General features: G+C 47.1%; 1 protein-coding gene and 1 pseudogene across 1 annotated transcript in view; both read left to right on the top strand.

Moving 5' to 3' along the window:
- Positions 1–342: 342 nt before the first annotated feature.
- The window catches only part of LOC126064515 (liver carboxylesterase 1-like), a 283681-nt gene continuing 271598 nt past the window's right edge, over positions 343–12425 (top strand). Inside the window, exon 1 of the mRNA XM_049863669.1 lies at positions 343–473. The gene's annotated coding sequence lies outside the window, so the exon portion shown is untranslated. The remainder of the gene's footprint in view (positions 474–12425) is intronic.
- The window catches only part of LOC126065080 (liver carboxylesterase 1-like), a 37259-nt pseudogene continuing 27579 nt past the window's right edge, over positions 2746–12425 (top strand).

Genomic DNA, 12425 nt, shown 5'->3' with positions numbered 1-12425 from the left:
GGAGAATGGGTTAGGAAAAGACCCCCCCCAAAAAAAAGAGAGAGAGAGAGAGAGAAAGAAAAACCGCAGTGCAGTTCACCCTCTGGCTCAGGAAATTCCAATGTTAATGAAGCCGCCTGGGAAGGGGAGGGGAGGATTCAGATAAATAGGAGAGAGTAGCACCCCAGAATATAGACAAAGTTACTTATCTTGCTTCAGATGACAGTTTTATCTGAGATTCCCCAGGGGGGCGCGTTGACTGTGTGCGCTGGCTGGGTAGAGATCGCCCCGAGGGTCTGGCCCGCGTCCCGCGCTTGCGCTATCTCAGAAGCTGCGGTTAGTTCCTCCACTCCCAGTCCAAAGCCCAGCGCTAAGGTACCCGGCTGGGACGCTGCAGTCCTGGCTCCAGAACCAGTTGCTGCCTCCCGGTGACTTCTCCTCCTGTCAGCCGTGTTGCTGTGCTGCCTGCGTGCACTGGCTGGGCTTCCCCCAAGGTCAGTTCAGGGGGCTAGGGCTGTGCCCCGTGTTTGAACCCTCTCAGGATGTCGTGCTCAGCTCCCATGCACCCTGTCCAAAGCCTGGCGCCAACGTTTCCTGACTGGGACGCTGGCTCCAGGCTCCGAAAACAGTTGCTGCTTCCCCGTGGTTGTTCTTGCTCAGTCTCTGTCATTCAGGTCAACTCTTTAGATCTGTGTTTGATGGTCAGGGTTTGTAGATTGCCATGTATGTGATCGATTCACTTGTTTTTCCAAGTCTTTGTTGCAAGAGGGATCCGAGGTAGCTTCTACCTAGTCAGCCATCTTGGCCCCCGCCTCCTCCATCTTCTTTTGGTGCTTCCTGTGTCATTTAATATTTGCCCCATGTAATCCTTCAATATTGCAACACGAGGCTTGAATTTTTCATTAATTCTTTCAACTTGACAAATGCCAAGCATGTTCTTTTCTTTTGCTTTTCTATCTCCAGATCTTTGTACATTTGATTATAATACTTTACTTTGTTTTCTTGAGCCAGCCTTTAAAATGCTCTCTTCAGCTCTTTTACTTCATCATTTCTTCTGTTTAAGAGCAAATTTCAGAGTCTCTTCTGACATCTGTTTTGGTTTTTCCTGTCTTTTTAATGACCTCTTGCTTTCTTCATGTATGATGTATGATGTCCTTGATGTCATGCCACAACTCATCTGGTCCTCAGTCATTAGTGTTCAATGAGTCAAATCTATTCTTAAGATGGTCTCTAAATTCAGGTGGGATATACTCAAGGTCATTCTTTGGCTTTCTTGGATTTGTTCTAATATTCTTCAGCTTCAACTTAAACTTACATGTGAGCAATTAATGGTGTGTTCCACAGTCGGCCCGTGGCCTTGTTCTGACTGATGATATCGAGCTTTTCCATCACCTCTTTCTACACATGTAGTTGATTTGATTCCTGTGTATTCCATCTGGCGAGGTCCACATGGACAAAAACTAGTAAACCCATTGGTGTCCATTCGAATCCAACTTATACCGACACTATAGGACAGAGTAGAAGTGCCCCATCGGGTTCCCGAGGAGCACCTGGTTGATTCGAACTGCCAACCTTTTGGTTAGCAGCCAAACTCTTAAGCGTTACGCCACCAGCTTTCTGATCCACATGTATATTCACATTTTATGTTGTTGAAAAATGGTACTTGCAAAGAAGAAGCCATTGGTCTTGCAAAATTCTATCATTCAATCTCCAGCATCATTTTTATCACCAAGGCCATAATTCCCAACTGTACCACAGTGCATTTAACTAATCCCTATTTGGGGACATTTAATGATTCTATGAAAGAGGCTTTGAGCATCTTTATTGTGTCCCCAGCATGTTACCCAGGTATACCCAGGTATACCAACACTCTTTATCCCCCTATTTTGATGCTTTCATATTGACTGTAATTTCGTCCCCACATCTGTGTTGTACACTACACGGTGAACACCAGGAAGAGATGGGATGTGTTTTGAATTCATCTTTATATCCATAGCACCTAGCAAAGTGCCAGGCATGCAGTAAATATTTGAGGAATGAATGAATAAAGTATGGATGGATGACTACAGCCAGGCACAAGGGGGAGATGGATATCCTTCACTGTAAGAATAGTCCGATCAAAGACCACTGCCTTGAGTGGCATGGAGTTCTCTGTCTCAGGAGTGTGTAACAGCAGGCTGGGTCAGCTGGCAAAAATGTTGTGAACTTAATCGAGGCATCACATGGGGGATTGGATGAAATTTAAGATGTCTTCCAAATTTGAGAGCCTAGAAATCCAGGAAATTTAAGCCCAGGGAAGCTAAGAGATTTGTCCTAAATTACCCAGCAGTTCTGGGGATGGGAGTTCCTCTAACAATTTTAAAGTTTGTTTTGAGTTTCCAAGATCAAAGCTTCATCTCCCTCCTGGGCTTCTGCCTGCTTGCCTTTGGGAAATTCACAGGGCACTGAGATCAATGTCCAGCAAAAGTGGCAACCCTTATGTAACAAGTTGTTTAATAAGTTTGTAACTTTGGGAATTAGAGAGTTTGTTCAGGCTGCTTAGAGAAGAGGTCATACTCCAGGTGGGCGTGGCTTAGCCCCCTCCCCCGCCCCGCCCCAGGGATCCTTACAAGAGGGATAGCTTTTCAAGATATCTTCTGTTATGGCTAACCAGGGGCCTGACCCGGAGCTTGGGCGCTGGGGCGGGACCTGCGAAGCACTTCGACCTGCGAAGCACCTTGGAGCTCGCGAGCCCTCGCTGGCTGCAGATACAGTAACCCTTCCACGATGCGATTCTTGGCTCTGGTCCTGGCCTCCATCGCCGCTGCCATGGTTCAGGGTGAGTCATTTTGAAATACAAATATTGGGGGACACAACTGGAAATCCTTGTTTTGGGAGAATTGGACGGAGCTGTATTTAGGGCAAAGAAGAAGTCTCGTTAACAGTGCACGCCTTACCAATTGGAGAAGCCGGGCCAGCCCATCCTGGGTCCTGGAGGTGGTGCAAGAGCGGATAAACACTGGGCAACCACCGCCCTACGGGCAGGGCAGCAAAGAGCTCACCTCATGCCTCACAGATGAGGTCTTCATTAGTCAAGATATGGCCAAATCAAGGGGAAGGGCTTAGCAGAGAATTAAAAGCATGAACTCTGAAGCCAGAGTACTTGGATTTGAATACAGCTCGGCACTTACTAGCTGTGTGCTCTCCTTAACTTTTCCGTGCCTGTTTTTCCATCTCTGAAATGGGAATGATAATAGTAACTACCTCACTGGGCTGTTGTGAGGATGAAATAGGTTATCGTTTCCAAAGCACTTAAGATAGTGCAAAATACAGAAAACCATAAACCAGTGCAAACCCTTTGCCATGGAGCTGATTGCCACTCATAGCAACCCTCTAAGAGAGAGTAGAACTGCTCCAGAGTAGAACTGCACCTCAGAGTTTCCAAGGAGTGGCTGGTGGACTCGAACTGCCAAGCTCTTAACCACTGTGCCACCAGGGCTCCTCCTGATATACAGGAAGCATGAAAAAGGAGTCAATACATAAAGGGGTACAGCCAGGGAACTCAAAATGCATCTGTACCATTTTAGAGAAGGAGAAACTGAGGTGCAGAGAGGGAAAGTACTTGCCCAAGGTCAACCAGACAATCATGCCCTGGGATGCATCACTGGCTTTGGAAACCAGGCCAGCACTCCCCCTGTTGATATGCTGACAGCCCAGACCCCACCTGGATTCTGTCTTCTTTCTGGAGCAAAGAGTTGGTGGCTGTGACTCTGTGAGAGGCTAGGACTGTGTGAGGGCACAGTGAGAAAGGAACCGAATTTGGAGTGTGATACATTTCCTTATGCTGATTACCGCATCCCGTCTCCATCTTTACAAAGTCCACACTGGCTGCTTTCACATCCTCAGTTTACTTCTTTGTAAAATGGGTATATTAACACCTACCTAGCAGGGCTGTTTCGAGGCTTAATTTAAACGAGCTGGAGTCATAACGTAAGTGGCAACCGCTGTTATTACCATTATTGTTTATGCCCCCATTCACCCACTTTCGCAACCTGGGAAATCTGACTTCTATTCACGGTTGAAGGTTATCATTGAGCTAATAAAGGCCAAGCCTAGTGCATTCTTCTCAATTTCTTCTCCTTAACATCTTTGAAGCACTCTCTTCACGTGGCCAGCCCCTCTTCCTCTTTCCCCGTTGGCTACCATGATGCTGTCTCCCCACAACCCCACTGTGACCCCTGCCACCCCTCTGAGGGAGTTTCTCAGGCTTACCTGTAGCTGTCCCCTGTTCCTTATCCTTAGCTCTCTCTCTTTCCTCTCACACCGGCCTCCTCAGTGAAGCCTCATGCACCCATGGCCTCACCCTGCCCCATTCAAGTCTTGAAGTGCTCACTTCCTGTGGCACCTTCTCACTTGGTTATGTGGCTGAACCTCAGTGAAATGAGCCTGAAACAAAACCCAGGACCACAAGCCAGCCTCTTGGTCTTCTTCCTTTCCTTTGCATGTCCCCCACGTCTGGTCAGGTGCCAATTCTTGTCAATACCATCTTCAAAATTCCTTATATACATTAACTGTATTTCTTCATATTTTTCCTTCTAATTATGAAAAGGAATCCATGTGCAGTGCAGAAAACTTGAAAAGCACACACACACAAAAAAAGGTCACCTGTAAGGACATCACCCATTGGCATTTTCATATATGTGCACCCAGAAGAGTTCACCTCACGGTCATTTGTAACAATTAGCAACAACAACAAAAGAAAGCAATCTGAATGTTCACAGTATGGATTGACTGTTAATAGTATCAGACATGGATACTGCTTTGTAACCTACATTTGCGTGAAGAGTGTCCCATATCATTAGATATTCTTCCATAAGGCCATATCTATGTTATTCTTTTCTGTTCTAGGCTCGTGCTTTCAGGAGATGTTGACAGTTTGTCTGTACCCAAAGGGAAGCAAGTGGGAGGACAGGAGGCTAGAAATAAGTTCCTATGAGGAATGTTTAAACACATGAAGGCTACTGGGGCTGTAAAAGAGAAGGCTCGAGGGATGGGCATGGCTAAGTGCCTGAAGAGCAGATAGGTTAGTTCAGTGCAGTCCCAGAGCAGGTAGAACCAGGACTGATGGTGGAAGCTGCAGGGAGGTGAATATTAGCTCAAGAGGGAAGACTTGTCTGCTCTACAAGGATGGAGTTGGAACAGACAAGAATCTGACCCCCAGACTCTCTCCCTGCCGGGTGCACCTGCTCAGAGCCACCAGAAGAATCTTCTTCCAGCTGCTGGGCCACTTTCCCTTATTCCAGAACTGTCCTGTGCTGCTCATTATTCCACTGACTGAAGCCCAAACCCTTAGGCTGGCATTGGAGGCCCTCCCTGGCATGCACCTCTCCCATTCCAGGGTGACCAACCCCTCTTAGATTTCACCTGGCCCAAGTAGGCCACTCGTCCTTCCCTGGGCAGACCTTGCACTTTGCCGTCTCAGAGCCTCAGCCTATTCTGTCTGCTTTATGGTTTATAGGCCCTCTTCTATCTCCTCTGGTTCAAATCCTCCCCTCCTGCCAGTTCCAGCTCCAGTGCCACCTCCTTCACAATGCCACCAACCAGAAGACATCACTCCACTTCTAACTCCTGTAGCACCTCACTGGTACCTCTCCTAGGACACTGTCCACGTTCTTTCCACATTAGGATCAGGTATTTCCGGGCCTCACTTTCCCTGCAAGGTTCACAACTGCTGAGAATCAGGGCCACCTCTTGCTCATCCTCTCATCTAGCATACAGCTCAGCATCTACTGGGTGAAATGCTTCCAGAGACTTCTAAGAGAGGAAACCAAATGTCATAGTCAATCCTAGCAGCCTCCTTTGTGCATTTATTTCTGTTTATTTTTAATAATCTATTGAGGTGAAATTCACATAACATAACATTAACCATCTTAAAGTAACAATCCCGTGGCATTCAGTGCATTCACAGTGCTGTGCTGCCACCGCCTCTATCTGGTTCCCACACATTCCCATCACTCCAAACTAACACCCCTTACCAGTGAGCTGTTGCTCCCCACTGTCTTCTTTCCCACTCCCCGGCAACCACCAGTCTACTCTGTCTCTATGGATTTCTCAGTGAAGTAGGAATAGAAGGGAAATTGCTCAACATGATAAAAGGTATTTATGAAAAACCCACAGCAAACATCACACTCAGGTAGCCCCTAGAGAGGTCAGAAGAGTCAACTACAATGTTCTGAATCAGATCTGCTTTGTTCCTCTGGAACCAGGCACCAGGGTCCCACACTTGGAACGCAGCTGCTGGTCTTTAAGATGGTACTTAGCCAGGGACAGGGTGGGGTAAAGGCCAATCAAAGCACCATAAAGTATCTCTAAAGCATTTTTGAGTTGCTCTTTTTGATCTCTGATGTGTCTTCGTGTCCTCTCGATGTCCAGCAGGGCACCCATCCTCGCCACCTGTGGTGGACACCGTCCATGGCAAAGTCCTGGGGAAGTTTGTCAGCTTAGAAGGATTTGCACAGCCCGTGGCTGTTTTCCTGGGAATCCCCTTTGCCAAGCCCCCTCTTGGATCCCTGAGATTCGCTCCTCCACAGCCTGCGGAGTCCTGGAGCTTCGTGAAGAATGCCACCTCTTACCCTCCAATGTAAGCCACTGGGCTGTGGCTTCGACATCTTTCAGTGGGGATGATGGCCTCAAAGTGACGCAGAAAAGAATCAAGGCAGTCGTCTGGGTAGCTTCTAATTTGTTCTGGGATTCATTAAATGAACAAAACAACAACTTCTCTGTTCATTGCACTTGCATTCTAGCAGGGGGAGACAGATAAAAAGATAAAACCAAAACCAAACCCACAGCCATCAAGTCGATTCTGACTCATAGCGACCCTATACGACAGAGTAGAACTTCCCCATGGAGTTTCAAAGGAGCACCTAGGGGATTTGAACTGCTGACCTCTTGGTTAGCAGCCGTAGCACTTAACCCCTATACCACCAGGGTTTCCCTGAAAAAAAATGTTAATAAACAAATTATGCAATATGTTTAGAAAACGAAAACCAAACCCACTGCCACTGAGTTGACTCCAACGCATGTTGGCCCCCAGTGTTACAGGGCTGACATTTTCTGTAGACTTTTTGGCCGTACCTTTGAAGGAAGCAGCTCACCAGGACTTTCTTCCATGGAATGGCTGGGTGGGTCTGAACCGCCTACCATTAGGTTACCAGCTGACTGCAAACTGCTTGCCGCGCCACCCGGGCGCCTATGACAGAGTAGAATTGACTCCAAGTTGTTGTTGTTGTTATTAGGTGCCATCGAGTCCTTTTCCACTCATAGCAACCCTATAGGACAGAGTAGAAGTGCCCCATAGGGTTTCCAAGGAGCAGCTGGTGAATTTGAAGAGCAACCTTTTGGTTCACAGCCTGAGCTCTTACCCATTGTACCACCAGGGCTCCAGAATTGCCCCATAGGGTTATGTTATATGTTAGATTATGATAAATGCTTTGGGAAAAATAAACAATTGACTGGGAGAAGGGATCAGAAGTAATAACCCTATTTATTCTCCTGCCTTGAAGCCTGGTATGGTTGGGGAGTGGGCAGGTGAGGTGAGGGAGAGTGTGACGACTAGGTGAGTTACCACCTCCCAGGTGTGTCCAGCTGACCCTTCATGAGCAGAGAATGGTTCCTTGGTCCCCATCCCCCTGGCCAAGCTGGGCAAAAGGTCAAAGCTTTCCTGGCTGGCCTGTGTCTCCCGTTGGGGACCTGGGCCACCTGCCTTCACCCATTCAGACCTTCTTCTCTTCAGCAAGACATTTCTGGGTGCTTCCAAAGCCCAGACTTTTGCTGCTTTTTTTTTTTTTAAATACTCTACTCACAGTTTTCATTTCTCGATTACACAAGTAATACTTATTCATTGCAGAAAAGTTAAAAAAAAAAACACAGATGTAAGAATATTAAAATCATACACAATGCTACCACCCATAGAGAATGGCTGTGAATATTTCCGAATTTTTTTTAGTTTTTTTTTTTTCCCTTCCTGTTGTATATCTATACTTTCTCCCTTTGAGATGGAATCATACTCTACAGATAGTTCAGCTGCCTGTTTTGTTCACTTAGAATTTTTATATCCTGAACGTTGTTCTATGCCATTAAATATCATAGTCTGACATTTCATAGCTGCATTGCATTGGGTGCTTAAACCATAATTTATTTATCCAGTCTCCTATTTTGGGCACTAAGCTTTTTTTTTTTTTTTTTTGGATAATATAAATAACACTATGGTGAACACCACGTAGCTAAAACTTTGTGCAGAGCCATCAACATTTCTTTAGGGTTAAGTTCCAAGAAATGACATTCTGAGTGGGATACCTTAGTGAGTCCCAGCTTCCCCACCTCTGGCCCCTCTTAGGTCCCCTCCACCCCCAGGTAACCCCTTACCGTTCCAGTGTGTTGGCGTCTGATAGTAAAGACTCCACGCAGAGGCTTAATCCTCTCAATCCATGTCCTGTCCCAACCCCTGGAGACACTGCCTCGCTTAGACCTGGTTGAAGCTCAGCAGTTCATTCTTCCCTCGGTCCCCAGGTGCTCCCAAGATGCATTTTCAGAAGAGATGACCTGGCAATTCATTACCAACAGAAATGAGACCATTCCTCACAAGTTTTCTGAAGACTGCCTCTACTTAAACATCTACACCCCCGCTGACTTGAGGAGGAAAAGCAGACTACCGGTGAGTAGTGGGAACCATCGGTCATGGCTTGTGAGATCTAGCTGCCTAGGGTTTTCTGGCAGAGACAAGGAGGGGGTGAAGGCAGCTTTGGTGAGAGCCTCAGGGGTCAAGGCTGTTATTTCAGGGGTCCCAGGGCTTCTTTTGAAATGGTTACCGAATGCTAGAAGGTGGGCCCTTGTCCAGCTTGCTCAGACTTGCCGATTACCTGAACACCCATCTTTGAGAAAGAGAATGTATCTCTGTTGCAATGCGCAGAGCAAGGAGCTAGGAGGCAATTCCTCAGATCTGGCTCCCTGAGTGACAGGGAAGCAGGGCTTATATGTGATTTGGGCAGCAAGATGGCAGCCGCACAGGTGTACTGGGGAGGGAAAATTCGAGAAGGTGGTAAGGAAACAGAAGATGATGTGATTCTTGTCAGACCTCTTGCTTTAGAATAGGGTCTGGGTGATGATTGTCCTTCCGATTCCTTCCTCCTGTCGCTATGTCCTCTGTTGAGGTCAATTAGTGATCACAGTTGGCCCTTCTGTGCATGGGGGGTGGGCCAGATCTGGCTTGGGCTAGTTTAAGGACTCCTGGAAATTTACTGGTATTTGTAGGGTCAGGTTATAGAGTCCCTGAATGGTACAAATGGTTAACACACTTGGCTGCTAACTGAAAAGTTGAAGGTTTGAATCCCCTTAGAAACACCTTGGGAAAAAGGCCTGGCAATCTACTTCAGAAAAAAATCAGCCACAGAGGGAGGGAAGATGAGAGGGCAGAGGGGGTCAGAAGCGGGTGGAATGGACACGAAAAGAGAAAGTGGAGGGAAGGAGCGGGTTGTCTCTTTAGGCTGAGAGCAATTAGGAGTATATAGCAAGGTGTATATAAATTTTTGTATGAGAGACTCACTTGACTTGTAAATTTTCACTTAAAGCACAATAAAAATAAAAAAAGTAATAGTAGTAGTAAAAAGGCAGCCACAGAAAACAATGCAACACAGTTCTACTCTGACACACACAGGTCACCATGAATTGGGAGTCGATTCCGTAACAACTGAGGTTTCTTTACCCAACAGGGTCAGAGAGCGTGACCGTGGGAAACCCAACAAGTTTTCCAGTATCTCAGTTTCCTCCTGGTGACACAGGGCATCTGGGGGAGTTTGCTGTACAACTGTCATGCACATTGTCATTTTTCCAAGTTCTCGCCTGCTGATAGACAGACAAAACTAATCACTCTTGGTTGCTGCATTAGGAATCTGATACCCAGAGCAGCTCAGACATCGTTTCAGATAAACCTAGAGCTGGAAGAAATCTTAGAGATAAGTGAAGATTCCAACACTCCCTTTACGGACAGGAAAACTGAGGTCCAGGGATGGGAAGAGAGGTCACGCAGCGAGTTGGCAGGCAAGAACTTGGGTCTCCTGATTTTCAGAACAGTGCATGTGGAGTAATGGTTAAGCATTCAGCTACTAACCAAAAGATAGGTGGTTCGAGCCTACCCACCGCTCCACAGGTAACAAATGTGGCAATCTGCTTCCATAAAGATTTACTAGGGTTTTTTTGTGGGGAGGCTCTTTGGCCTAGACTAGGATGTGTGTGGCCTTTCCTCAGCCCGTGAACACCTGTCTGCAACAACTCTCAGTGCCTCATACAGAGAAGAGGGTTTGGGGTGTAGGACATGGGACAGTCCAAGAAGTGCTTTCCTTTGCCCTTGGCCTGCTTTCTGGGATTTTCTTGTAGCTGATTTCCTTGGCTAAGTCTTTTTGGCACAGGCTGATGGGCCAGTGAGTCAGCATTTCTGGAATAAACAGAGGCCCAGAGGTGAGGCAGGCTGCCAGACACAGGCTGGAGTGGGGAGGGGCTGATGCTGCTGGGGGCCCAGATTACAATGACTACTTTGGGCACGGAGGTGACCCCTGGGATGGAGAAGGGAGGAGTCTTAGCACCCAGCCGCCCTCCCAGGAGCACCCCGGTCAGGGTCTCAGGTATGGGGGAGGGTGTCTGTGAACTTGTGCCTGGAAGTTGACCCCACATGGACTTTGTAAGGCCCAAGGAGGTGGGGGGAAAGGCTCACCCATTCATTCTTTTATTATGAACCTATGGAGTCCTGGATGGTGCAGGTGATTAATGTGCTCGGCTGCTAACGAAAGGTTTGAGATTAGAGTCCACCCAGGGATGCCTCAGAGGAATGGCCTGGTGCTCTATTTTCAGAAAAAAACCAGCCATTAAAACCCTGTGGGGCACAGTTCTCCTCTGATACACATCGGGTCCCCATGAGTTGGAGTGGACTCAACAGCAACTGGTTGGTTGGCCCTCCATATGCGTACTACCGCGTGGGGGTTGGGGGAAGGAAGGACATAAAAGCACTACCATCCAGCCCCTACCTTCAAGGACCTTACCATCTGGGCTGGGCAGACGTATACTTCTTCAGCAAATTATTGCTGGCGCTCAGTCTTCCCTCAGAGATGACTGTAAATTCAGTCCCTAACCCCGGAGGGGAGCAGTGACCAGAGGTATGGGAGAAACAGGGGCTCTGGGAACCTGAAGGCAGGAAAGACTCTAGTTACAGACACAGGTTCTGGAGCCACAGGGTCTGGTTCAAATCCTAGTTCTGTCTCTTACTAGGTGAGAGACTTGGGCAATTACTTAATTTCTCTAAGCCTCAGTTTCCTCCAAATGGGAATAATCACGTAGGAATATTAAATGACACACATAGAGCCTTTATCTCAACATCAGGCTAAGCACAGAGGGAACGTGCTCATTAAACATCAGTTAGAGTTGAAAAGAAGATCTCACACCTATCCAAACAGAGGGCTTACTGCACCGTGATCATTGGCTTCATTGTACTGGGGAGCTCAGCATCCGAACTCTGGAGCCAGACTGCCTTGGGTCAAGTCCTGTTTCTATCACTTATTAGCTGTGTGACATTGAACAAGTTAAGTGTCTCCGTTTTCCTTTCTGCTAAGTGGGATAATATAAGTACGTAAGTCATGGGTGGCTTTTTTTTTTTAATTTTTATTGTGCTTTAAGTGAAAGTTTACAACTCAAGTCAGTCTCTCATACAAAATTTATATACACCTTGCTATATACTCCTATTTGCTCTCCCACTAATGAGACAGTATACTCCTTTCCTCCATTCTCTCTTTTCTAGTCCCTTCGGCCAGCTTCTGACTCCCTCTGCCCTCCCATCTCCCCTCCAGACAGGAGAATCCAACATGTTCTCTTGTGTTTACTTGATCCAAGAAGCTTACTCTTCACCAGTATCATTTTTATCCAATTGTTCAGTCCAGTCCCTGTCTGAGGAGCTGGCTTTGGGAATGTTTCCTGTCTTGGGCTAACAGAAGGTCTGGGGGCCATGACCTTTGGGGTCCTTCTAGCCTCAGTCAGATCACAAAAGTCTGATCTCTTTACGAGAATTTGGGGTCTGCATCCCACTGCTCTCCTGCTCCCTCAGGGTTTCTCTGTTGTGTTCCCTGTCAGAACAGTCATCGGTTGTAGCTCGGCACCATCTCGTTCTTCTGGTCTCAGGCTGACGTAGTCTCTGGATTATGTGGCCCTTTCTGTCTCTTGGGCTCATAATTACCTTGTGTCTTTGTTGTTCTTCATTCTCCTTTGTTCCAGGTGGGATGAGACCAACTGATGCAACTTAGATGGCCGCTTGCTAGCATTTAAGACCCCAGATGCCACTCTCCTAAGTGGGATGCCAATTGTTATCTTAATAGATTTTATTATGCCAATTGACTTAGATGTCCCCTGAAACCATGGTCCCTGAACCT

Source organism: Elephas maximus, chromosome 21, assembly GCF_024166365.1.
Source record: "Elephas maximus indicus isolate mEleMax1 chromosome 21, mEleMax1 primary haplotype, whole genome shotgun sequence".
NCBI classification, from domain to species: Eukaryota; Metazoa; Chordata; class Mammalia; order Proboscidea; family Elephantidae; genus Elephas; species Elephas maximus.
The sequence above is the reverse complement of the archived record's forward strand: the minus strand, read 5'-3'. Positions and strand labels throughout refer to the sequence as shown.